Source organism: Xenopus laevis, chromosome 3S (assembly GCF_017654675.1).
Source record: "Xenopus laevis strain J_2021 chromosome 3S, Xenopus_laevis_v10.1, whole genome shotgun sequence".
Lineage (NCBI taxonomy): Eukaryota > Metazoa > Chordata > Amphibia > Anura > Pipidae > Xenopus > Xenopus laevis.
The window spans coordinates 57,139,567-57,165,339 of record NC_054376.1 but is presented as its reverse complement, the minus strand read 5'-3'; the positions used below and the strand labels follow the sequence as shown (position 1 = coordinate 57,165,339).

At 38.0% G+C, this 25,773-nt stretch overlaps 1 protein-coding gene across 1 annotated transcript in view; it reads left to right on the top strand.

Annotated features, from left to right (window-relative positions):
* The first annotated feature begins 7,259 nt into the window (after positions 1-7,259).
* Positions 7,260-25,773, top strand: part of otud7a.S (OTU deubiquitinase 7A S homeolog) — a 113,941-nt gene continuing 95,427 nt past the window's right edge. The window contains exon 1 of the mRNA XM_018255506.2: positions 7,260-7,542. The gene's annotated coding sequence lies outside the window, so the exon portion shown is untranslated. The remainder of the gene's footprint in view (positions 7,543-25,773) is intronic.

The window sequence follows — 25,773 nt, the reverse complement described above, 5'->3', positions numbered from 1 at the left end:
TGTATCACGGTTGAACTATAACAAAGGTATTTTATATATTTTTATTAACATAAATTATGACGACATGAATACCATGCCACTTTTGATTGACATATGATGTTTGATGATCTCACTTCCTGTTTTACACCTTAAAAAGTCTGTTCACATAATGATTTGTACACTTGATAAAGGGCTTTGGGCCCGAAACATGTTGTGTGCAATAAAGAGCACTTAGCAGCAAGTTCTGCCTCTTCGTTTGCTTTCTCTCAGCTCTCTCTGTGATTTGCATATATCCTACACCTGGAGCGGGGGTGCTTCGCTGAGATTGAGAGCATAGCTGCCAGTTCCCCAGTCATCCTGTTATATTGTTCAAAAGTGAGTACCGCTAGACTGTGGGTGAAGGACAGCAGTTTAATATGTCTGAGGATTCTATCCCTTCAACTGCGACTACGTTTGCATATGATGAAGCAGATATTGGAAGGATTTTAAGTAAAATTGATGCAGTAAATCTGCTTTCAACGCAAGACATCGTTACTACAGATACAGAGAAGGATCTGTTCAACCTACGACGAAAGGAAATACACACCAGTCTGCATGTAAGTTCTCTGGCTGAATATATCAAAGTTAAAAGAATTCCCCGAGGTCTAAGACTTGACATCAAACCTAATTTATGTGCAGAAAATAATCTCCTGCAACAACGCTGGCATGAAATATGCAATAAATGTAGCCAGGATTTGATGCTTTTAACCGTTGAAACACTTACTGAAAAACTGGTGGATATCCGCACTGAAGTCCAGAAATACAAAGAACAGCTACTATTAGAGAAAGGCAAGGATCAAGCGGAGAAAGTGATCAGCGAACAGGAGCGTGCACTGGCCAAATTACGCGAGACTATCATCCTCCGAAAGCGCAACAAGTTCGAAAGAGACGCGCGTGACTACAGAGAGGGCCGCGAATACACGTGGCGAGAAGACAGGAACAGCCAGCGTACACAGCCAGGCCAGTATAGTCCGCGCTACAGACGAACGGATCGAGCGGAAAGAAGACCTTGGGCTTCAACTGACACCGCACAGCCCCAGTATCGGCGCAAACAGCGTTATAGAACCCCACGACAGGGCACATCACGCGCACCGACGGAGCTAACATCCAGCAGCGAAGAATGCTCTGCCTCATCTTCCCAATCCTCTGTGCCTTTTTTAGGAGCTGCGGCACCCCAGGACACGATGGGTATACCACGCAATCAAAGCCACAGAACACCAGGGAGCAATACCCAACGAGGAATCGCAAGGCAACAAGGTAAATCACCTTGTGGTGAACTTATCCTCCTATGAACTAGACAAGTATGAAATACAAGTACTTAATAAGGGTCTAGGCTTTGTACCAACACATAACCCTGAATTTGTGACCTGGGAAATTGACTTTCAAAAGTTTCTAAGGAATATTAAATTAAAATTACATTTTGGCACACCTGGGGCTGCTAGTAGTATTAAAACTACTAACCCAGTTGAAGTGTTTAATGGGTTAAAAAATACTAGCACTTTTGTACCTGAAGTAAATAATGAATTTTGTCTGCCTTTGAAAAAATCGTTACACATGAGGTGAAACAGGTTTGGGAAAAGAATGCAACCAAGGGGTGCAGGACAAATCTTACTTATAAGGAGAAATCGGCACTTCAAAAACTCAAAACGAATGAGTCAATTGTTATACGTAAAGCTGATAAAGGTGGGGCAATTGTATTATTGAATAAGGACTCTTACCTACAGGAGGCCTATAAACAACTCAATATGCCAGGCCATTATGAGAAAATAGAGATTGATCCCACTCTCAATATAAAAAAAGAGGTTGAATTGATGGTCTCGCAAGCAGCCGAGAATGGCCTTATTCCAAACCATGTAAAAGATTTCCTTTGTAAAGAACATCCGCGCATACCTGTGCTATACCTGCTACCTAAGATCCACAAGTCCTTAGAGAATCCGCCAGGCAGGCCTATAGTTTCTGGAATAGATTCTGTACTAGAACCTCTTTCCAAGTTTGTGGATAAGTTTCTACAGCCCTTGGTTGCCAATATTCCTACCTGCCTCACTGACACCACAGATTTACTTTGTAAATTAAGGGATCTTGGGAAAATGAGTACCAATGTTAAACTGTATAGTATTGACATACAGAGCCTCTACACATCTATCCCGCAAGAAGAGGGTATACGATATGTAGAGGAAGCTTTATTAGAAACAAATGTCTCCCATCAACTAGTGTATTTTATCATTGATTGTTTGTCGGTTGTCTTAAAGAGGAATTATTTTAGATTCTCTGGGGAATTCTATTGGCAAAGACAGGGGACGTCGATGGGTGCAGCCGTCGCTCCATCATTTGCCAATATTTTTGTCCACAGAATCGAGAAGCAATTATTCCTGACAGCACCATATCTAAAGTACATACTGGGATATTATAGATTTGTGGATGATATCCTCATATTGTGGGAAGGTTCAGACTCTGCCTTTATGGAAATGGTTAACAAAGCAAATGAGGCACACCCTACCATAAAATTCACCACTGAGCAGGGGGGCAGAGCATTAACTTCCTTGATGTTACCATAACTGTAAATGAGGGTAACATCAGTACAAATCTGTACCGTAAACCCACTGAGAAAAATAATATCTTACATGCTTCTAGTTTCCATGCCCCTAAAGTAATGAGAGCAATCCCTAAGGGCCAGTTTATAAGGGCACGTAGGATCACTTCTGAAGAGACCAACTATTCCCTTGCAGTAAATACTCTTAAACATAGATTTATTGAACGTGGTTATAAACCTAAAAATATTGAGAACTGCGCCAGGGAAGTAGGCACAATACCTAGGAAAGAACTTCTTACATATAAAGTTAGAGACAGAAGGGATGTCTTCCCATTTGTAAGCCAATACAGTACCAAAAGCAAAGATATAGAACGTATAATCCACAAATACTGGCCATTGGTATTACAGGAAAAACATTAAGGAGTTCCCTGACAAAACCCCCAATATTTAGCTACAACAAAGGAAGGTGTCTTCGAGATATATTATGCCCATCGGAAGTTAACCCGCCCCGTATACTGGGTACCCAGAGGTTTCTGGGTCAGCCTAAAGTGGGAACATTTGCCTGTCTAAATTGCAATTGTTGCTCCGCTATCATTAAAGGAGAAACCTTGCGACATCCAGCAAACGGCACTCCTGTTAAGCTAAATCACTTTGCCACATGTGACACAAGCTATGTGATCTATATGCTAAAATGTCCCTGTGGGCTTGCATACATTGGTCAAACCATAAGAGCAGTTAAGACACGCATAAAGGAACATAAAGGGAATATAAGGAATTTTAAAAAAGGAGCAGCCACCGACACAACAGTATCTAGACATTTTAATACTGCCAACCATAATCAGTCCCAGCTAAGATGGGCTATACTTGAAGTTGTTAACCCAATGCAAAGAGGAGGCAATCAGAGGAAAAAATTGTCACAGAGGGAGGCATACTGGATTAAAAAACTGGATACTCTCTATCCAAAAGGCATGAATGATAGCTGGAGTGTCAAATGTTTCTTATAACTACATTGTAACATCCCTTATCTCTATTTTGTGTATACGATGACTGATAACTTTTTAACTTTTTTACAGCCCATTGAGACGTCCTTTTTGATACATTTGTAATGTATTCTCCCTTAAAACTTATATTCTATTTTTCCTTGCAGATAACAGAATTACTGAGCCCAAGATAGTTACACTAGTGGTAAGAATATTGGGTAATCCTTCTATGTAAAATAGACATGTGATCTTGTTGTATTAGTGGTAGGCCTAGAAATGGGCAGTTCCTTTTGTGTTCATTAGCATACCAGCACTTTAGTGAAACACTATGTAGATACAACCTTTGTGCAATACTTATATAAATTTCGTAACCTTGGAATGAAGTCAAAAGACCATTTGGACTATTTTTGTACTATTTTTATATTTTATCGATTTTATGAGCACGTATTGTGATGACATAAGCACTGTATCACGGTTGAACTATAACAAAGGTATTTTATATATTTTTATTAACATAAATTATGACGACATGAATACCATGCCACTTTTGATTGACATATGATGTTTGATGATCTCACTTCCTGTTTTACACCTTAAAAAGTCTGTTCACATAATGATTTGTACACTTGATAAAGGGCTTTGGGCCCGAAACATGTTGTGTGCAATAAAGAGCACTTAGCAGCAAGTTCTGCCTCTTCGTTTGCTTTCTCTCAGCTCTCTCTGTGATCTGTAAATCTTCATGACAGCTTATAATTTAACACATACATATACAGCAGAGAAAGGTTTGTCCAATAATTTATATTTTAAGGTCTTCCAATAAATACAGACATCCGGTGAAATGCATCAGATGATGCAGAAGGAACAGTGCCTGAGACATTGTTGGGACATCATTGAAGCCAAAGAGGGGAAAATTGGTAAACTTTAGTTAAAAGTAGCTGAATAGGTTCCGGATATGCTGTCAGAGAAGATGCAAAGTGAATAATAATTTGGAAGAGGAACATATCATATGTGGGCCAGCCTTCACAGTCATTTTCTCTCAAATTTTTACTCAAATTATTTGTTGAGTATTATAATTATCTTCCCCATGGGATTTTTTTAAGCTTATATAAGTTTCACACCTACTAAACCATTACTTAGTAAAACTGTAATACTTCACATTCCACTGCAATCGGCAAAAGGCAGAACAGCATTATTTAAAGGCCTAGTAGATCTAAATATAAATTGAACCATTGTATTTAATATACTAGATACTGTAAAGGCTGTTTAGAAATAAATGTTATTTTTCTAGACAGACAGAGACAGCTAGATAGACATATAATCCTGTTTAGTGAAGTACCTTGTTCCAATATGCCTACTATTTATTATGTTGTACATGTAATATACAAATGAGTTGGGAGGAGAAATCATAAGGAAAATATTTATACATTCATCTTAGCAACTTTAGCAGAGAACCTGACGGGAAAATTATTATTGCATTTGTTTATAAGATGTCAACATACTCCACAATGCTGCACAGAAGGGTACATAATAACTGACATACAGGAGGACCAATACAGTTGGGAATGAAAGCCCTGCCAGCAAAGGCTTATTATCTATGTTTCGGAGATAAATGAGACTGTAGCTGTGTGGTGAAGTTTCTGGTGAAGAAATATTCATTTTAAATATTATAAATGTTACGGAGAAGATAATGCATCGGGGAAATGTGAGGTGAGAAGGTTGGTGCATTATTTAGGCAAAGGTGTTTTTCAACTTCAATGAGCTTTGGGTATGATGTAGATAGTGATAACCTAATACAATTTGCAGCTGCTCTTCATTTTTTATTATTTGCTGTCTTTGTGTTTGAATGGATTTGAATAAGAGACTGGAATATGAATAGGAGTGGCCTGAACAGAAAGATGAGTAATAAAAGTAGAAATAACCAGAATAACTAAAATAACCAGAAAGCTACTGAAGGTTAATGTTGTACACCAGTAAAATTTTAGGATTTTAATTTGCTAAAAAAAAAAAAAGTATTTATATTTATTTTACTTTGCCCTCTATTGAATTAAACATGAATTGAACTAAATTATTGCATGAGTCCCACACTGCAGCTCTAAACTTAAATAAATCCCATTTTTACTTTAATGAAAAAGAAACCTATCTCCAATATACTTTAATTAAAAAATGTGTACAATTTTTATAAGAAATCTGACTGTATGCAGTGAAATTCTCCCTTCATTTACTGCTGTAGATAGGAATTGTCAGATGATCCCTAACTACTGAGCAGGGAAACAATCATACTTATGATCAGCAGGGGGAGCCCCCGCCTTACTTCTCAGCCATGCAGAACTCAAGCAGCTTTGTTTGTTTCCCTGTAGAGCAGTCGGCGAATGAGTAGAGATTTGTATTGGAATTTATTTTTGCCTTTTCATCCCCTTTACTGTTTCCAACTCCAGCTGCAGGGACAAAGATCATGGAGCCAGATTTTATGCTTTACCATACCTGAGTAAACAGCTCTAGAAGCTCTCTGTTTGTTTAGAATAGTAGCTGCCATTACTTCCTGCCTGAGTTATTCCCTGCTATTCACTCATAGCTCTGGGCTCAGATTACAGCAGGTGGGGAGGGAGGGAGATAAGTAGAGAGGAGCAAACTGAGCATGCTCAAGCCCTAGCCCCGGAGGTTTATGCTGAAAACAGGAAGTCTGATATAGAAGCCCATGTGTACACAATAGAAGGGAAAAAAATGTTGTGTTTCTTTGGACAGAGGACTCACATCAGCATGACTTTGAGGGTTTACTGGTGTATTTATGATAAAGCTTACTTAGTTTTAGCCTTTCCTTCTCCTTTAAACAGATAAACTGGGATTCTATTTGGAGGATTATTTTGCTGCAGCCACTGATTCTGCAGAGTTGGAGAAAGTTTGTATTAGACAATACAAAAAGAATAAAATCCACATTAGATTACATGACAACACAGGACCCAGTGCAGTCTGTATATTCTGATTATTAATAAGTCTTGCTGTATAGGCTTCTGGCAGATATTATTTGACTTGTGCTGTTTTGATAATTTATGATGATCCCTAAGCAGCCCAGACCATGCTGAGCATGTGCACAGTCTTAGTCTTGCAAAGATGTTTAACAAAGTTACAAGATGGTGACCCCCTGTGGCCAACTTTGAAAGCATAAATCATTTGTTTGATTAGGCTTGTGGTGCAGTAAGTTCGTGTTTATGTTTAGTATACAAAATACAGCATTTCTAGCCTTATTCTATTTTAGACTTTACTTCCCCTTTAGATAAGGGCCTTTACTGATTGAACTCCACACTGCCATGGATATTATTTTTTTGAACACTGCTCAAACTTTTATAACCTGCCAAATTTTGTAAATTGAACAGGGGGCGTGGCCACCAAAATGGGCGTGGTCAATAAAACTTTTTTTTGTCCCTCTTTTTATTTCCAAAATGTTGGGAGGTATGAATGTATTATCATTTATTTCACTGGTAAATAAGACCAAGGACTGCCTCACAGCTGAGGTAACATGGGACACCTTTGACCAGACTCCAGACAGAAAAACGGACGGTGCTTTACTATAAAAACAGACATTGCTTGGCTGGAAAAAACTATTTTACATAGCGATCCGACCAATAGCAAGCCGCCTTACATTTTAGCACGCCAAGCGTGACCTGACAAAAACCCCGCCCTTCATTTCTACTATGTTCTTAGACGCCACCTACCGGCCAGTCTTGTGTTTGAGAGACAGGTGCTTGAACCAATGCGCTGCTCTACCTCCCCTTGTTGCCTTCGCGTCCACATCGCTTTTGTTTTGATTCCACAGCTAGTGGGCGGTGTTTGAGCCGGTGATGTCACACTTCTTGAAGACAAGGGGGCGGACCCTGTGTTCTGCAGGGTGAAGTAAGAAGGCATCTGGTGCCGCTGATAGAGGCTGAGCCTGGAGCTGGGCGAACTGAAGCCTTTATCCTGGACATAGCGGCTGGATGCAGAAGGACACACGGAGCCGAGGGGAGACGCGTCAGGCAGGTGAGCGGAGGGAACATGATATCTGCCAAATGCTGGACATTGTTTTGTGTCTGCACTGCAGCAGCTGTAGAGATGGGACAGGGTCGCTACATCCTCTCTGTGCTGCTGCTGCACGGTCACTGCATTGTGTGCTCACCTTGGGCTGTCGGTGTGCAGTGTAAGGGATTTCCAGTCTGCTCGATTGTGACCTCTACATCCAAACCGGCTTCCCATCCCTGGCTGCACCATCAGAGCCCCTGCCGTTGTCAGACTACAACTCCCAGCGCCCCCCTGGCACCCTGTAGTCGCTGGGAGTGATAGAGGAGCAGTAGCTGGATGGAGCATCCTTAGGAAGGAGGAGATATTTCTGCTGTTGTGCTCTGTTATGGCATTCTTTGGTTGCTTTTGTATTATATGCAGTGTGTAGTTGTATTACACTCTGAGTGTAGGTGTGTATGGATGTGAATAGACAAAAGTCCCTGGAAAACCACAAATGCTGATGTGCTTAAACCATCAGAGGCAATTAGGACTTTTTGCCTGTGGCTGTATCCTTCCACTGCTTGCCAGAGACATTCTCATTGATAGCTTTGCCTGTCACTGCCACTGTCATTCTGATTCAGATTTAGTCATTCACCAGCCCTACTGCCAAAATGCCTCTCCCCATGCTTCATGTGCACATAAGAGCTCTGTATATAGGTTCTTTCTGTTTCTTTGATTACCTTGTTTACCCTCATTGCTTGCCCAGGTTAATAACAGAAAGTATTTTGGCTGCATTCATACCCTTTGATGTGCGTGTAACTCAACACCTATTATTCCTTGATAGAGCATTTCCTCTTCCATTATAGATCTTTGTGTTGGTTTGTATTAATGATTTAAGTGGCTTTTAAGCGCCTGCTGATTCAGTTACTTGCTACATGTTTCCTTATATCCTGCAAATAGTTATGGTAAGATAATGACTATCTGGCATAGGCCTATGATTGATTGTTTGGAATCAATGGCCGTATCTTTATGGTCTCGGAAATAATCCTAAAGTATTTGATTGCAGTCAAGAAGTGTTTAACCCTCTATAACCCAGAGTGTTATGGACCCTTCTGAAAAAAATGGTGTCAGGGTTATTTTTAGTACTGGCAGGGCCTTTGGGCAGAATGTGGGCTCATTATTTATATAATCATAATTTATTACTGTCTATCCTATAGTCATTTAGCTGTACTACCCATCAACAGCCTATACCTGTCAATGAGTGCTAACAGTTGCACTGGGCAGCAGATAAAGGGAGGAACAGCAATGATATCAAGTGTTGCCCTAGATTAGCCATTATCCTTTACTATACATGTTATTCCAATAATGCTTTAATGTAAAATATACAGAAACTATGCTTTATATCAACCATGTTCAACCGCTGGCCCTGTTCATATCGTTTTACCAGATTACCCAGCATTCCCAATGACAAGCCACCTCTGCTCTGTATGTACATTCTTGTAGGGGATTGGAGCAACGCCGAGTGTCCCTTGAGCTGGATTGTTAACCACCCTCACTGGAGACTGTTAAAATTTTAATGTATTCTTTATTCATTTAATTGAATTTTGCAAGATTAAAATGCTTGTTAGCCACCAGAGAAGAAGCGACTTGGATGTATGGTGGAGCCTGTAATGGGAAACTGCATTCACTCAAAATATCTTATGACTACATAACCTCAGTCTGTGACCACACACCAAAATCTCTTACTTATGTTTCACTCCCTGCATATCCTGGCACTGTGCCTAGCAGGACACGGGAGACTTCCATATATCTCATAAATCATACGCTCACTCAAAGCAATGGTTTGTTATTGAAAGAACATGTTTTTTAACCCCTACTTGACCACAGTCCAGGCCACTTTTTTTCTTTCACTAAGCAAATGAATGCCGGGAAAGTCTTACCTATTTGTGGAGGTGACAAAATGAAGGGGTTAATAGAAATTAAATCTGTTTGGAAGCAAAAGACAGCTTGTAGATTTACCCAAGTGCCAACCTGCCTCTTTCTTTGTCAATGGTTTTCTGATTCTTTTGGTTTAAATTCCACAGCAATATTTGAGCTAGGTTCATACAAAGTTTACATGTATTGTTTTTTCGACTATTCAGTCAGAGCTTCAAAACAATCTAGGGCAACACATTATAATTCCCCCAAAATTGAACAATAACTTACATTAAGTCTGGGCTTTCAGTGGTATCTAGGTGGGCATGTAGGCATCTATGGCAGAACTCTTGAGACTTGGCTGATTCTTGCCAGTAGTTCTTGAGGACAACACCATGTTTTGGGAACCATTAATCTTTGTATGTTTTAGGATGTCTGTTTGGAGTAACCCCTAAAAACGGCTGATTAAGACATGTTTAATAGATTATAAACATACATGGGTGATGTTAAATTCACTTTTCTGGTCAGTTTAAAAAATAAATTACATATGAAAATATCCATGGTAAAAGCCAGACTTCTGTTAACTAAATAGGTTATGTTACCTAGGAGAATATTAAAGGGGTTATTCACCTTCAAACACTTTTCCAATTCAGTTGGTTTCAGATTGTTCACTAGAAATAAAGACATTTTCTGATTACTTTCTTTTTTCTAATTGTGACCGTTTTTCGAATATTGAAGTGTAAAGTTTAATTTTTCACCTTCCAAATCAGCTCTGGTGGGGGTAGTCAACTCTTTAACTGTTCTAAATTGATACATTTAGTTGATACATTTGCTATCTTTGTCCCTGCTGAGCAGAATACCAGAGCTTTATTAAAGGCAGCTGTTAGAATTGATATAATAGTTGCTAATGTTCCACAGCTGAGGAATGTATCAACTAATTGTATCAACTAAATGTAGTAAATTGTAACAGTTCATAATCTGCTCCTGGATCACTGAGCTGCCAGACTGAAAACACAAGAGACAGGTCATCAAACTTTAAACTTAAATTTTAGGAGAACGGTAAAAAATAAAAGATGGAAAGCAATTAAAAAAAGTATTTGTTGATGGTGACCAATCTAAATACAAGTGAACTGAAAACAAGTGGTTGGAAGGTGAACGACCTATTTAAAGATCTTTGAAGCCAGATGTACAAGAACTGACAATTACCAATACAGTGGATCAAATAATAAGAATTAGCATTCAAGTAATTTGTGGCGTACCCACCAAATTTCCCTTTGATCCCTCCTAAGGGTATTAGCTCATAATAAAGGAAGCCATTTCATTCATTTTTGGAATTAAAGAGACGGTAAAGGGTTGATGAAAGTTTGGCCTTATCCTAAAAGTGTCTACAGTACTATGCAAAGTTAATGAAGTGAAAGAACTTCTGGGTATCTATGCCCAAATTAGAGTACCGGGGTAAGATGGCTAGTTCTTTGCCCTCCTAGCATTTCTGGAAGTTATACTCAGGCATGTCAAGATGTATTTGGGTTCATTCAAACAAGAGAAACTTGATCACACCAGCAGCATCTGAGATATAAATAACCAAATAACTGGATCAACTAGAAGTTAGGCAGGTCATATCTTGACTTAAAAGGTAGACTGAAAAGGTTGAACTTGATGGACGTGTGCCTTTTTTCAACCTTACTTACTATGTAACTAGTCAAGTGGGACATCTCCTGCCATTCATAAGTAGGACATACATGTTGTAGGGATTATGTCCATTTTATTGACTAAAACATAAATTGGGGATCTATTATGTAAAAACCTATTCAGAAAGCTCCAAAAATAAGGGAATTTCATAAACAAACAAGCAATTTTGCATACTTGTCAATAACATTTTAAATGGGAAGTACAAGGCATTTATTGGTGTGCATGTGTTTGTATGCTACTAAATGTATGCTTTTCGGTAACTTTTTAAAAAAACTTCCGAAGTCCATGCAGGCTCATGTTTGGACCGACAAATGGTTAATGGTGGGAAATAATTATTATGGAACACTGCCACCAATCACCTGCATGTGTATTAGATACGCTAAGGGCCCATCTGGATACATTTTTGTGAAACTGATGAACATAGTCAGGTTTGATCAGTGGTTTTTGGTATATGATTTTATTTAGTATAGCTATATTACTCAGTCTATATAAGTGTTTTCATTATGTCACATCTTGTCTCATGCAGCTATAAATATAGCATAAGAACTGAAAGAAAGCTGAATATATCTTGAAATAGAAACTCAAAATTTACTGTTTAGTCACATGTAAAGTTGATGTTCATTTTAGGAATCTTCTTGGACACAGAATTATATTCAGCACACATCCTCAAAAGTCCTAGGCTTTACACTTGAGGTGGAAGTTTTTCCTTTTAATTTGATATACTGCAAATAATATGCTTTGATACAGTGTTACTTTCTAAGAGTTCTTTCTGAAATGTACTTGACTTGTGATTTTTTTTTTGCTATTTTTATAGTTACAGAGTTTAAAGGTTTTTACAATTGGAAACGTATAGATCAGCAGGAAACAGAAATTTTACACACCTAAAAATGTGGGAAAAGACTCTGTTAAAGTTGACTTCCAATGAATGGGAGAGAACTGTCCAGAGTAGCAATGCATTTAACCTTCTGGTGGCCAGACTTGGTCACATAACAGCTCAGAACTCTGCCATAAGCAATTTAGTAGCAGTTTAAAACATACAAACAAGAAAAAATTAATGTATATTTAAGTGTTTTTTGGCTATTAGATGCCTTTTAAATGGTTGTCTGCTTCATGCAATCTGTGCTTCCCCTTTGACCTATTCTGCTTCTTCTTATTTGGTAACACATGATGGAGCAAAATTGAAGAGGATGTCCAGAATAATGTTAAAGTCTCTAGCCTTTGGAACTGATAGTCAGATTCCAAAGGTGTGCTCACGTTGTTCCTTAAAGCAATTGCATTTGACAAAATAATTTGTTATAAGAATGGGTTAAAAATCTAGGTCACTTCCCAGGAGAGCAATAGCATTACATCATTTTGTATAACTGGGATAATGCAGAAAAGTTATTAAAATATTAGGATATGGGACTAACCATGGTCAGCAAAGGCAAACAGAGCTTAAATGCTAAACTTTTATCTACATTGATCAGTTAGGTTTATTCCCAACACAATCATATCATACAGATCTTGAATATGTTATTGCCCAGGAAAAAAAAGTCCCAGAAGAAGCTGCTTATATTTAAGAAACTTCTTTAAAAAATGTACATTTATAAATTAGTTGATGGAAGCCATTATAGACCTATCAAAAGTATTTTCTTTATTCTCACTCATGAGAAATCAAAACAGTTTTCACTTTCGACCTGGTTCTTAGCCTACAGCCTTTTGGTTTTATTTTGTCAAGTATCTTAATTCAAATCATTGTTTTGATACTCTGTTTATTAGCTAACTGTTTTGTTACTATTGGTAACTTGGTTTTGCTCAGGGTACTATGATTTACAAAAAACTGTGCTTGTGTTACTTTTTGTTTTGGATCATCGTTTGTGAAGAGATGACATTTCCTTTTCCTTGAACCGAGACTCTTGCATTATTTGCCTCTATTTTATACCATCCATTCTTCATTCTAATTCACAAGACTTTAATTGGAAGTACTTATTCTGGAAGGTAATGATATATTTATTGTCTGTCATTGTTTTGATCTCTGACTCAGTGGGCGGCACTTCTGCTTGCAGCACTGGGGTCCTGAGTATAATCCCAACAGGGCACCATTTACAAGGGATTTGGTCTTATTTGACAAAATAACAGTTTGGTCAAGGAACACAATTTTTCCGAATTCATTTACACACCTTTATCAGAACTTTAGGGCACAAGCCATGGATTGCACTGCTGTGTTCAGAAGTTCCAATAAATGTTGTTTTCTGAAATTGGATGAATACTGTCCATTTCCAGAGTATTATTATTTACTAGTTGTAAGTGAGCCATAAAGTTATAGGCTGAATATGTTTACTACTATTTTGACTGCCATCTTTCCATACAGCCTAGTGTTTTGCAGAGCTCTTGATAAACTTGATTCACTTACTTACCATTGATTTATACAGAAACTCGTTCGCTTTTAGTTGCCATGGTTTTTCATTCTATTTTTTCAGAATTTTTTTGGGTTGAAAAATGTAAGTCTAAAAAGCTCAAACTTGAAAATATTAAAGATTGTGTTTTTTGTGTGCTATTTTCTAGATAATTGATAAATTAGTATACTTACCTACCCAAAAAGACTGACATCTGTTATTACTGCAAAAGCTGGCTCAGTTTCTTTAATGGTCAAGAGTGTAAATAGTTTTGTAGGATGCTGTATATAACAGTAGCGGAGTATCATTCAGTCTGTACATTCATGAAGATGCTGTAATTAACTTACAATGATTTATGGAATAAAACTTCAAAAAGATAAAAGTCGGAAAGCTGTTTTGTCTGCCAGTTACTGTTAAGTCATTGATCTGCAAGATGTAGAGCATATTATCTGAGCATGTGAAAGAGCAGAATTCATACTGATGAGGAGATTAATGTTTCCCTCTCCCTGTGCTCAAATGTTCATGTAGTTTATTTGGTCAAATGCTGATGGTATGGCACATGTTATCCAGAATGCTCAGGGCCTGGAGTTTTCTGGATAATGGATCTTTCTGTAATTTGGATCTTAATATCTTAAATTTATTAGAAAATCATGTAAAAATTAATTAAACCCAATAGGCTGGTTCTGCTTCCAATAAGGATTAATTATATATTTGTTTGGATCAAGTAAAATGTACTATTTTATTATTGCAGAGAAGAAGGAAATCCTTTTTAAAGATCTAAATTATTTTATTATAATGGATGGAAGACAGCCTTTCTGTAATTCTGAACTTTTTGGATAATGGGTTTCCAGATAACGGATCCCATACCTGTTTAAGCAAGGTGCCAAACTAGATTTCTTTTAACAAGTCTGCAATTCAGGAAGGAAGAACAGTGCCATTTACAAACTCTCCTAAGAATTTGTTTACTTTTAGTTTGACGACATAATAGACTCTTATCCAAATCTGGCAGCTGATGGTTGCTATTAGAATTTTTTTAGTCATTATAAATTAGAAAAATTGAATATCGTGGATAAACCAAATACAGGATTTAGCTCTAGGGCACCATGCTTTGAGGCTGTTTGTTTAACATCAACATGGTTTTGTGCTAGCTTTATTATCAAGTAGAGTGTAGAAGGCACTGTCTACTAACAAAAAGAAAAAGCAGACTATTCTACATTCTCCAATCCTGATTCTGGCCTGTCTGACTATTCTTAACTCTCCAATCCTGATTCCGGCCTGTCTGACTATTCTTAACTCTCCAAGCCTGATTCCGGCCTGTCTTAACACTGCTTGTGCTAGCCCAGCCTTTCCATCCACGCTGCATAGTCTGGTCTGTCTTCCACACTCTGTTGTCTTCCATCCAGTATCCTTGGTGCCCCTTTGCTCATCCAGAACCTTTAGCTTTGCTGCTCTCTTAGTAAGACCTGGCGGCATCCAATTACCTAAGGGCTCCTCCCGAGGTGAAAGGCAGCTGTTAAAGGCAGAAGCAAGAGCTGAGACCAGGGAGCCTAGCATTGGTTCTGGAGTTAGGATGCTGAATGTGACAACACCTTTGTTTCTGGTTCACATCAGCCCCATTAGAGCTTAAATTCTAAGCCCCTACCACATTCCTAGACACACTAGGGTCAGATTTATTAAGAACCATTAGCTTTCCTGTAAGTTTTTGAAGTGTAGGAGGAAGCCAGGGTACCTGGAGGAAAGCCTAGGAACCATGGGAAAACTTTAAGACCTTTCAGACTCCTTGTAGACAATGCCCTGGCTGAAGTCAGACCCACAGCACAGCAAGGCAGCAATGGTTACGTCTGTGCCAAGGTGTTAATATAAGCATGCAAAATGTGAGAATAACAAAGAGTCTATTACTTCTATAAAATAAATGTTGACATTTTACACATAGAAATATTTTCTCTATTGGCCAAGTATTGCTTCACTAATCAGTAACTTTTGAATAAAATGCCTCTCAGACATGAGACATATTCCTTTTACTTTTGCAAGATGCTCCAAGCATATGCTGTATTCCACATTCTTAATAGATCTTTATAGCGAGTTCTACAGTTTCAGTACAAAGACTTTGTTCCCATTGTCATTGTTTTTTCATCAAGTTGCTTCCATTTAAGTTCTGTATGAATTGCTCATTTTGAAAGCAGGGGAAATAACATCCATTCAGCTTTATTTTGCTGTACAGGTATAGGATCCCTTATCCGGAAACCAAATATCCAGAAAGCTCCGAATTACGTAATGGCTTTCTCCCATAGACTCCATTTTATCCAAAGAATCCAAATTTTAAAAAATTATTTCCTTTTTCTCTGTAATAATAAAACAGTAGCTTGTACTTGATCCCAACTAAGATATAATTAATCCTTATTGGAAGCAGAACCAGCTTATTGGGTTTATTTAATGTTGACATGATTTTCTAATAGACATAAGGCATGAAGACCCAAATTACGGAAAGATCTGTTATCCGGAAAACCCCAGGTCACGAGCATTCTGGATAACAGGTCCCATACCTGTACTAGAATATTGTACATTTAGTTCAGATGTCATTTCCCAACTTTAGAAACATAAAATGTTCAGACCTGTGTGTTTGGAAATGTCCATTTTTCTTTGCAGGATATGCAAGAATATATTAACTGTCATTTTTTTATGTTTGCTTTAGGCTTTTTATTTTATTTTGGTGAATCATGTAAAATGTGTTTCACTTTGTCTCCTACTGCTGCTGCCCTGAAGTCCAAACACAGCAGTTCGCACAATCCAGACATAATACATTTTCATCAGCAGACTCAAGGTTATAGATCAAGTCATGTGTTCTGGCACTGTAGCTACTTACAGCAGCTCCAGCTATAAAGTGTATTTCTGTTGTGCTTCACTAAAATTTTGTGCATAAAGATTTTGCTTGAATTGTAATAATTGTTTTTTGGATGTTTGAATGTGTGTAAGTGTGAGTGCAATTGTTAGCTAGCTGATGAGTCGAGTAACTGAGGATGATTAACAAACTAGTGTCAATGGTTTATTACAATTTCTTTTATCTTCCCTGGATAGGCAAATTTGCCTTTGACAAACTTATAAGGGCTTCTTTACAAATAGGGTGCAGAATTTGATAGTAGCACCTATAAAGGAACCTATTTGTAGCCACAGAATGGGCTGCAAAAAGTTGTCTTTCTCCAAGCTGCATACAGGTGAGGTAGTATTTGGGTGTCCAATACAGTATATGTAAAATTGTTACTCTGCATTTTACTATTTGAGGTGGACACCAACATTTCTCTGCCAGCAAACACCACTCTATTCAATGCTCAGTCTACAGGTCTCAGTGCATCGAAGTGGCACACAGACACCTGTGACTATTTACATATATAGGAGATATCTCCTTAAGCAATACAGTCATATAAAATCTAATCTCTTGAAAGCTAACTCAGCAGTTTTATTGAAACTAAGGTGTTCACTTCTGTTGACAATTTGCACTAAATACTTTCATCGGAACTGTAACAACCAGTGTCGGACTGGAATGCCAGGGGCCCACCAGAAAACTTTAGATGGTGGGCCCACCGTTACACTGTGACCATGGACCCACTTTCCAAACTATTATTCCTCCTCTCTGAAGTCAACCTCTTTATTTTCCTAGTCTTTTATATCTACTTACTATACTTTATTATAACTATACTATATTTCCATTATTAAGCCTCTTTTTTACCATAAAGGAATAGGGAATGGCCATGAAATAGGCCAAATGGTTAGAAGCAAGAGGACCGACTGACATCTGGGCCCAGCAGGAGTTTTCCTGGTATCAGTGGGCCAGTCCAACACTGGTAACAACCAGTACAGAATGTTCCTCTATAAAGATGCCTACCAAGCAAACTTTCATATATATATTATTTTAAAATTCCTATATTATTAGGCCTGGTTATTGCAGTGGCCTTGGTGCAAGATTGTGCTTTTATCCACATTTCTCATCATTTCAGCAATGTAAATGATCTCCAATCCCTTCTTGTATGTGTGCATCAGAAATGTTTTTGTTTGGCTGAATGCTGTTTTTCTGTAAGAATTGGGAGCAGATGAATTAGACAGCAAATCATGTCACCAGCGTGGAGGCTAGGGTTGGTTTAACCTGAGGCTCAGGAGCTGTTCTGTAAAAAGAAACTTTCAGTGGCTTAAGGCGTGTTTGCAACGTTTCACTGCCAAGCTGCTAACAGCTGGGCCATTGTGAATTTTCAGTGGAACAGACCCAGATGGTGCTACATGTCAGTTGATTATGTCATTATCTCCCTGACACTCCTATATTGGAGTGTTTTTGACATTTTTAATTAAATATTTTTTTCCTTTCACGTATTAGTCAGCCAAATTCAATCCTACATGTATATTAAACAGTCTTTCCTATCTAGACATGGATTACCTGTGTAGGTAAGATAGTTGAAGCTCACAGGTTCACATTTTGTAGTCTAGCATTCATTACTTAGCATAATATTTCTTCATTAATGGGTTTTCTCATGCAAATTGCATATTTCAAAGCTGGGCTGTATCTTCTTCCAAAGCTTATTTGTGAATCCTGAATGGTTCTGGGTTGGGTGCATCCCTACAAAATATAGGATGGAAGTCTGAAGTGTGTTTCACCCTTTAAATTACACATCTTAAGACTTTCTGAAGTCTAAGGGGCAGATTTATGAAGGGTCGAATTTGAAGTAAAAAATACTTCGAAATTTGACCATCGAATTGAAATACTTCAAATTCGAATATCGAATTTGAACTTTTTTCATCGAATTTGGGTATTCTGCGGTCGAAGTAAAATCGTTCGATCGAACGATTAAATCCTTTGAATCGAACGATTCGGGCGATTTTATCGTACGATTGAACGATTTTACTTCGACTTCAAAAAACGTAGTAAAATGCTGTAGAATAGGCTAACGTAGTACTTCAGCAGGTTTAATTTGGCGAAGTATTGAAGTCGTAGTTTTTTTTAAAGAGACAGTACTTTGATTATTGAATGGTCAAATATTCAAACTATTTTACTTCAAATCGAATTCAAAGTAAATTCGAAGTCGTAGTATCCCATTTCGATGGTCGAAGTATCCCTCTAATTCACGTTGACCCTGGATAAATCTGCCCCTAAATGACTATTACATCTGCCCGCATGCTTGCAAAATAATTTAACGTATTCAGTCTCAAGGCTTTGTTCACATTTATATGACTCTCACATGTGAATTGTTGATTACTAGGTTCATGTTTTTCTCTCCCCTTGACAGCATCATTGATTCCGTGCTTAACCTTTTAGAAGTGAGCAGATTCAGTTAATTGGGTTATAATTATAATAATTAAAGCATCATTCTCTTCTTTCATGTTTGGAGATTGCCAAGTACTCTGCAGACAAAGAAAAAGATGGTTGATTTTCTAGTTGTGTATGATGGAAACACCATTTTTTTTGCCAATTTTTTTATTTTCTGTTGTTAAAAAAAATGCTCATTGTGTCATGCTTGGAGAGAATGTTCTTGCAAGAAATAGAGGTGTGTGGCCTTCCCCCATATTCATGTGTTATACTCGTTTTACCAGCATGTAATCTCTTTGCCCCATTTTAGGCATAGGGCATGCCTTCTACAAACAGAGTGTGAATGTAGTACTAGTATGCACCTGATGAAGGCGAATGTGCCGAAACATGTTGTGCATGTTTTACCTGCAATAAAAACGGAAAAATAATTTAACTATATGACATACTCTCCGGGTGATATGTTATTACTACTTTGGCATCCTGACACGGGGGCTGTGACCTGTTGAGGAGTACCGGAACACCGTTTTGGAAATTCTGGGACAATCCATTTACAATATTGTGAATGTAGTACCAATAAACTGAAAACATTTACTTTTTAATGCATGCTTACATTCTAGTTAATGCACTGTTGTTAAACAGTCTGATTAATATTTTCTGCTACACTGCAAAGTGTTGTGTAGTTTTTACTCACTAAAAGTAAAAGGCAGTGTCGTAGTTCTGCAACTGGCCATTTATAGGAATCTTTTACAGAAGCAGATCCCTAGTCAATCAGATGTGACTGGAAGTCCTTTTTCTTTTCATTTGGTGCTGTTATTAGCTTAGTATAAATGCATTTAATTTCTTAGTCAGTTATGGTTATGTTGTCCTGGACCTTCACTGTCTAGGTACTCACTATTCATTTGTCTCAAGCTTTTAGCATTGCATCTTTGCTTTTTTTAACATTTACATGATATTTTAGGGCAGTCATAGCAGTGAAAATATGGCATTATGAAAGAAAAATAAAATCAGCTTCTAGTCTGTTTTTTTTGTTCTTGACCCTTACCTGTCCCTGATTTCTGCTGATTCGTTGCCTGTACTGACCTTAGCCTGTCACTGACCGTTCTTCCCGATCTTGACTTTGTACTGCATTTACTGTTTGGTTTGACCCCAACCAGTGTTCTTGACTACATTTCTGGTTCCTGATTACATACAGCGCTTTGATTAGTTTTGTCCCTGGCCTGTTTTACAACTATGATTTGCTCTAGTTCTGTTTATCCTGTTGCATGTTACAGTTCCCTTGTCTGCCCAGAACTCTCACCTTGGTCCTCTCACTTTAACACCTGGCGCATCTGAGTAGCAGAGGGATCCTCCCAAAGCGAAAGGTGGCTGTTATAGGCGGAAGCTTGAGCCGTGAATGGAGACGTGATGGTGGGGCCCTGTAGGTCAGATCCTCCATTGAGTCAATTGATCTCCAGTCCAGCATTGTGTGAAATCAATTATATCCAACTTGTATATTGCTGGTTTGATTTCTAGCCTTGTACAGTTTCCTCCATAACTGGTAACTAATACCAAGCTTATGCAAGCAGCTGTCTTATAGTATTCCTAAAAATCTAGCTTGCTTTTACTCCTGAGTACCAATAAAAATACCAACAAAAAAATTTGTGATTTGGTATAAAAATAATTTTTATGTTTCTGATGTTCAAATGATGAAAAAATACCACTTCAGGTTCCATGTATACTTTTATTAGTATGAAACTTGTTTTTTCTGCTAATTATTTCTGCTATATTAAGCTTTATTAATATAATTCACATGTTGGGACATTATGGGGCACATTTACTAAGCTCGAGTGAAGGATTCAAATGAAAAAAAAAAAGTATTTTTTTGGGTACTTCGACCATCGAATAGGCTACTACAACCTTCGACTTCGATTTGAACGATTCAAACTAAAAATTGTTCGACTATTCAACCATTTGATAGTCGAAGTACTGTCTTTTTAAAAAATACTTCGACTACATACTTTGGCAGGTTAAACCTACCGAGGTACAATGTTAGCCTATGGGGACCTTCCCCATCACTTTTCGAACCTTTTTTTGATTGAAGAAGAATCCTTCGTTCGAATCGTTCGGTTCGAAGGATTTTATCGCTCAATCGTTCAATTTTTACTTTGATCGATCAAAGTATTTGCGCTAAATCCTTCAAATTCGATATTCGAATTCAAAGGATTTAACTTTGAGGGTCGAATTCGAGGGTTAATTAACCCTCAAAATTCGACCCTTGATGAATGACCCTTGATGAATGTGCCCCTTTGTGACATGTTGTCACATGCCGTGCCATTGGAGACCTGAATTTAGAAAATAAGTTGGATGTCATAAATTAACACAGTTGAATAGAGTTTTCAACCAAAGTATAACTTATATAAGAATAATACTAACATCCCATCACAAATTAAGTTACCCCATCATGATATTTTCCTTAAAGTGACAAGAAATAGCACTCTAATTAGCGCTGTCTAACTGAACTTTTTTTTTTCTCTTCAAATAATCTAAATTTTAAACTGTACTGCCAAACAGCTGTCAGTGTTTAGGAACCCTCTGTGGAATCACATATTCTCAGTTCTTGGGCAATGGAACATATTGTACCAGAGGGGCCTTAGGATTAGGAGAACGCCTGTTAGGGAAGAAGTTGGTTAGAGCATAGCTATAATGGAATCAGACCCTGTTAATGCTAATGCTTAAATGTAGTAGGCCCGGTGAGACACTGACTGATACACACTTTCAATTTACATTTATGAAAAAGTATTTTTTCCATTTAAGGGATCCTTAAAATGATGTCCAGTAAAATCTACTTTCCCTTCCCTACTGCTTGCTGGGTAAGTTGTTTTTTTCTGGGGAAGCCCTAATATGCAGGCTGGATCACCCGCTAGGTGACCTAGGTTATTGCCTAGAGTTCTTCATAATGTAACACTGCCAACCTCCTGAGGGAAATCCTGACATGTGACTTCTTTCTATGACGTCACCAATGTGCTGCATATTGTTTGAGACCCCAGAAAATGACCAAAGTTTCATGCTTGTATTTTCTACTTTAAAATAAACAAAGAAAAATCCCTTGTGAGGACGATGATGATGAACGATATACTTTACCGTGTGGGGTTGCGTAAAGAAAAGCAGTCACATACTGCAAGGCAAAAGCTATTTTGCAGTTGGAACCCGTTCCCTTGCTCAGTCTTTTGTTAACTAAACATCCAATAAGTGTAAACTGGTTGTCCCTGTATTAGAAATAGCTGATTCTTCTTTTTATTTGTGGACTTTGCATTCTCCACTTTAATGTGCCTTCTTTAATGTTACAGGTGTAGTGCTGTGTGATAAGCGGCTTCCATGCTTTCCCTTGGTAATCATCATATAACGTCACTAAACATTTCTGCTTATGAAAGTGTTTTTTTTAAATAACTCTTGGGAGTTGTCACCAGTGCAATATGAGAAGTAAACACACAGGATCAATAAATAATATTCTTATGGAAAAATACTGGTGTTTCCTGTTTAAGAGACATCAATAATGCTTTTTGTTTCAGAGTGTATGTATGAAAGCTTTCTCTGGTATGATTCTTATTTCTGGGAAATTATAGTCCTGTTTGTTTTTATTAAAGTAACTTCAAAGCCTAAAATAAGGCAACTTTTTATTTGTTTAGCACAGCTCAAAATAATGTTGTTTAAAAAAATAAATAAGTGTCACTATTCTAAGGGGCAGACTTATTAATTTTGAAGTGAATTTTCGAAGTAAAAAACTTTGAATTTCAAAATAATTTTTGGGTACTTCGACCATCGAATAGTAAACTTCGATTCAATGTTGAAAATTATCGAAATTTATCATATACTGGGGGTCATTTATCAACACTGGGCAAATTTGCCCATGGGCAGTAACCCATGGCAACCAATCAGATTGCTGCATTCATTGTTCTACTTGCAGCTGGTTTCAAAAAGCTAATCACTGATTGGTTGCTATAGGTAACTGCCCATGGGCAAATTTGCCCAGTGTTGATAAATGAGCCCCACTGTCTCTTTAAAACTTTGACTTCGATCATTCGCCACCTAAAAGCTGCCGAAGTGCTGTTTTAGCCAATGGGGGACCTCCTAGAACCTATATGGAGGCAATTGGTGGAGTTTGAGAGATCAAAGTTTTTTAGGGGGAAAACTTCAAATTGAAGTAGATCGAAGGCGCTATTCCTTCGATCTTACGTTTCGAAATAGGCCAAATACGGACCACTTAGACCTCTATTCGGTTGGTCTTTTTGAATATCTTGATAAATATGCCCCTATATGTCAAACCAATTTTCATCTTTAGAACAGAAATAACAACTGGGTGAAATGATAAATCGCTGTAAGTCTGCAAACATGGATGTTATTCTGCAGCACCATCATTTTACTGCAATCTTGACTTCTGTTTGCTTTATACAACATTAACATTACCATTAGATAGTGTGTTTTGTCACAAGCTTGGATGTTTCTATATTGTTTTAGTTTGACTACTTTATGCTTCCTTATTGTTTGCAAAACTCACAAATCCCAAAAGTCTTTCCTTGGAGCTGCTGTGTGCAGAGTTTTTAACTAGCAATTGTACTGAGACTGGAAATGGTTTATACCATTATTTTTTATCTGTTTTCTTGTAAAAAAAATGCACAGTATGCAGAGTAATAAATTAAGGCTTGACCATCTCTTGAATCTAGATTATCTTGCTTTTATTCCTCTGCTCCTCACTAATGAGCAAATTTACTAAGCAGCGACGGTTTTGCAGGCAGCGCATCACACTTCACCAGGCCAAAATTCGCTCAAAAAACCTCGAAATCACTAACATGCTGAGTTGCATCCAGGGCGCCGAACGCTGGCGAAGTTGTGCTAGCGTTAATTCAGCAAGCAGAGCGAAGTTGCGCTATAGTTGGCTAATTTGCATACGGTGGGAAGTTAAAGTTGAATGGACGTATATGTTGCAGCAAATACATTACACTACACAAGCCCAGGGAACCTTAATAAAAGAAAATGAGAGTTGTTATATTGCCTTACACATGAGCCCACTGTATAGTTTGTGTTCCATAAAATGTATGGGGGAACCCAGTTACCCAAAAAAACATTTTATGGACTTTTGCAGGCTATCACTCTAAAAAAAAGGAAAAGACACCCGCGTTTTTTGGGACTTTCCACTAAAAATTGAGGAAGTCCAATGCACTCCATTACACTTCACCTGGTCTGAGCTGGCAAAGGCAAGTCTCGTGAAAGAGGTAACGTTCAGAAAATTCCACATCTTAGTGAATTTGCGGAGTTATGTCCCTTCCCCAGAGCGCAACTTCCCTGGCGATTGAGTGCGAATGAGCGCCAGCGTCAGTCTCTTTCGTTGGCGAAGTTGCGCCTGTAAGTAAATTGGCCAAGTACAGAAATGATGCCAGCGTTAGTCACTTCGCCCTTTAGTAAATTTGCCCCTATGTTTCTTCACTTTTCTCATTGTACATTACTGGCTATCTCCTATACTTCTCTTAGAGCCACTGAGGGTTATTTATAAACACTGGGCAAATTTGCACCTGGGCAGTAACCCATGGCAACCAATCAGATTCTTGCTTCCAGTGTTCAACTTACAGCTGGCTGACAAAAGCTTATTACTGATTGGTTGCTATGGGTTACTGCCCAGGTGCAAATTTGCCCAGAGTTCATGAATGAGCCCCACTATCTTTTCACACTATCTATCTTTGGCATTTTATCCAAGAATTTCTCTGTAAGGAGCTCTCTCAATCCCGTCAAAAGAAAGTCAGAGCCTACCTTTTGGAACATTAGAACAGTATACCTTCCAGCATTTGAAAAATGGAAAGAAGGACAAAAAGATCAGTGTGCACATCATGGAAAAATCAGCAGAGTGTCAATAGAATTACTACAGAAAATGTATAATCAGCATATTAACCCCAGACATGCCAGTATAATTGTTTGTAGAAATGGCCAATGAGTACTATGTTAACCCCAGACAAGCCAGTCAAATCGCTGAAAAATGGCCGAGGAGCATATCATTAACGTCATACATGCCAGTAAGATCAATGCAGAAATGTATATATATCGAAAGCATAACCTCACCTGCACTTGTCCAAGCAAAATACCAACACCAACGTTTTTTATTTCCTAATACTCCAATGATGCTATTCTTTCTCTTTGTAATTCTCTCTGCATGTCTTCTGTAAACATTCAGAGAAGGCTGTGCACAATGGAACACATGACCATCTTTGATTTTTTTTCTCAAGGAGCAGGGAGCTGAGAAGAATCAAAGACAAGCTGAGAAACCCAAGACATTTGACAGCGGGCCATAAACTACAAAAATCAGGAATGTTTCCAGAAAAACCGTACAGTTGGGAAGTATGGAAACGTCACTAGCTATCAGAGTATCTGAAAATGAAATAAAGTAGCAGTGCACCCGCAAGTTAAATTGTAACAATTGTAACAGTCATTTGTATCTATTGAGGAAATACAAGGTGGAACACACTATCGCTTCTGTGTCCCTCCTTCAAACCTCCAGTTAACTAGTTCAAGTGCTGAAGTGATTTATCAAATAAAATGTAACTTTTATTTATCTCACTTAAAAATTCACGCTACACACACACATCATTGGGGATCCACCTCAATGAAGCTGGACCATGTCTATAAAAAACATACAGCTTAAAAACACATAGGATGGAACCGTGGGGAATTAGTGTACTGATATCCAATCAACCACTATTGGTACAGCTATGTACTATGTTAGGGTATATGTAAATTGTTCCCCTGCTCTTATCTATTTTTAAGCATATAGTAAGACACCCAGTATTAGTTCTGGTAATAAGTAGTAGGTTCAAGGATACCACAAAAGAATATCACAAAAGAATGGCAACCACTTTTAGCCAAAAAATATATATAAATGTGCCTTTTAGTAACCAAAGAGTTTGCTGCAAAAATAGATCATTTAGCTTTGCCAGCCCTCCCAGACCACCCTTCCATTAGTTTTCCCAACGCGTTTCACCG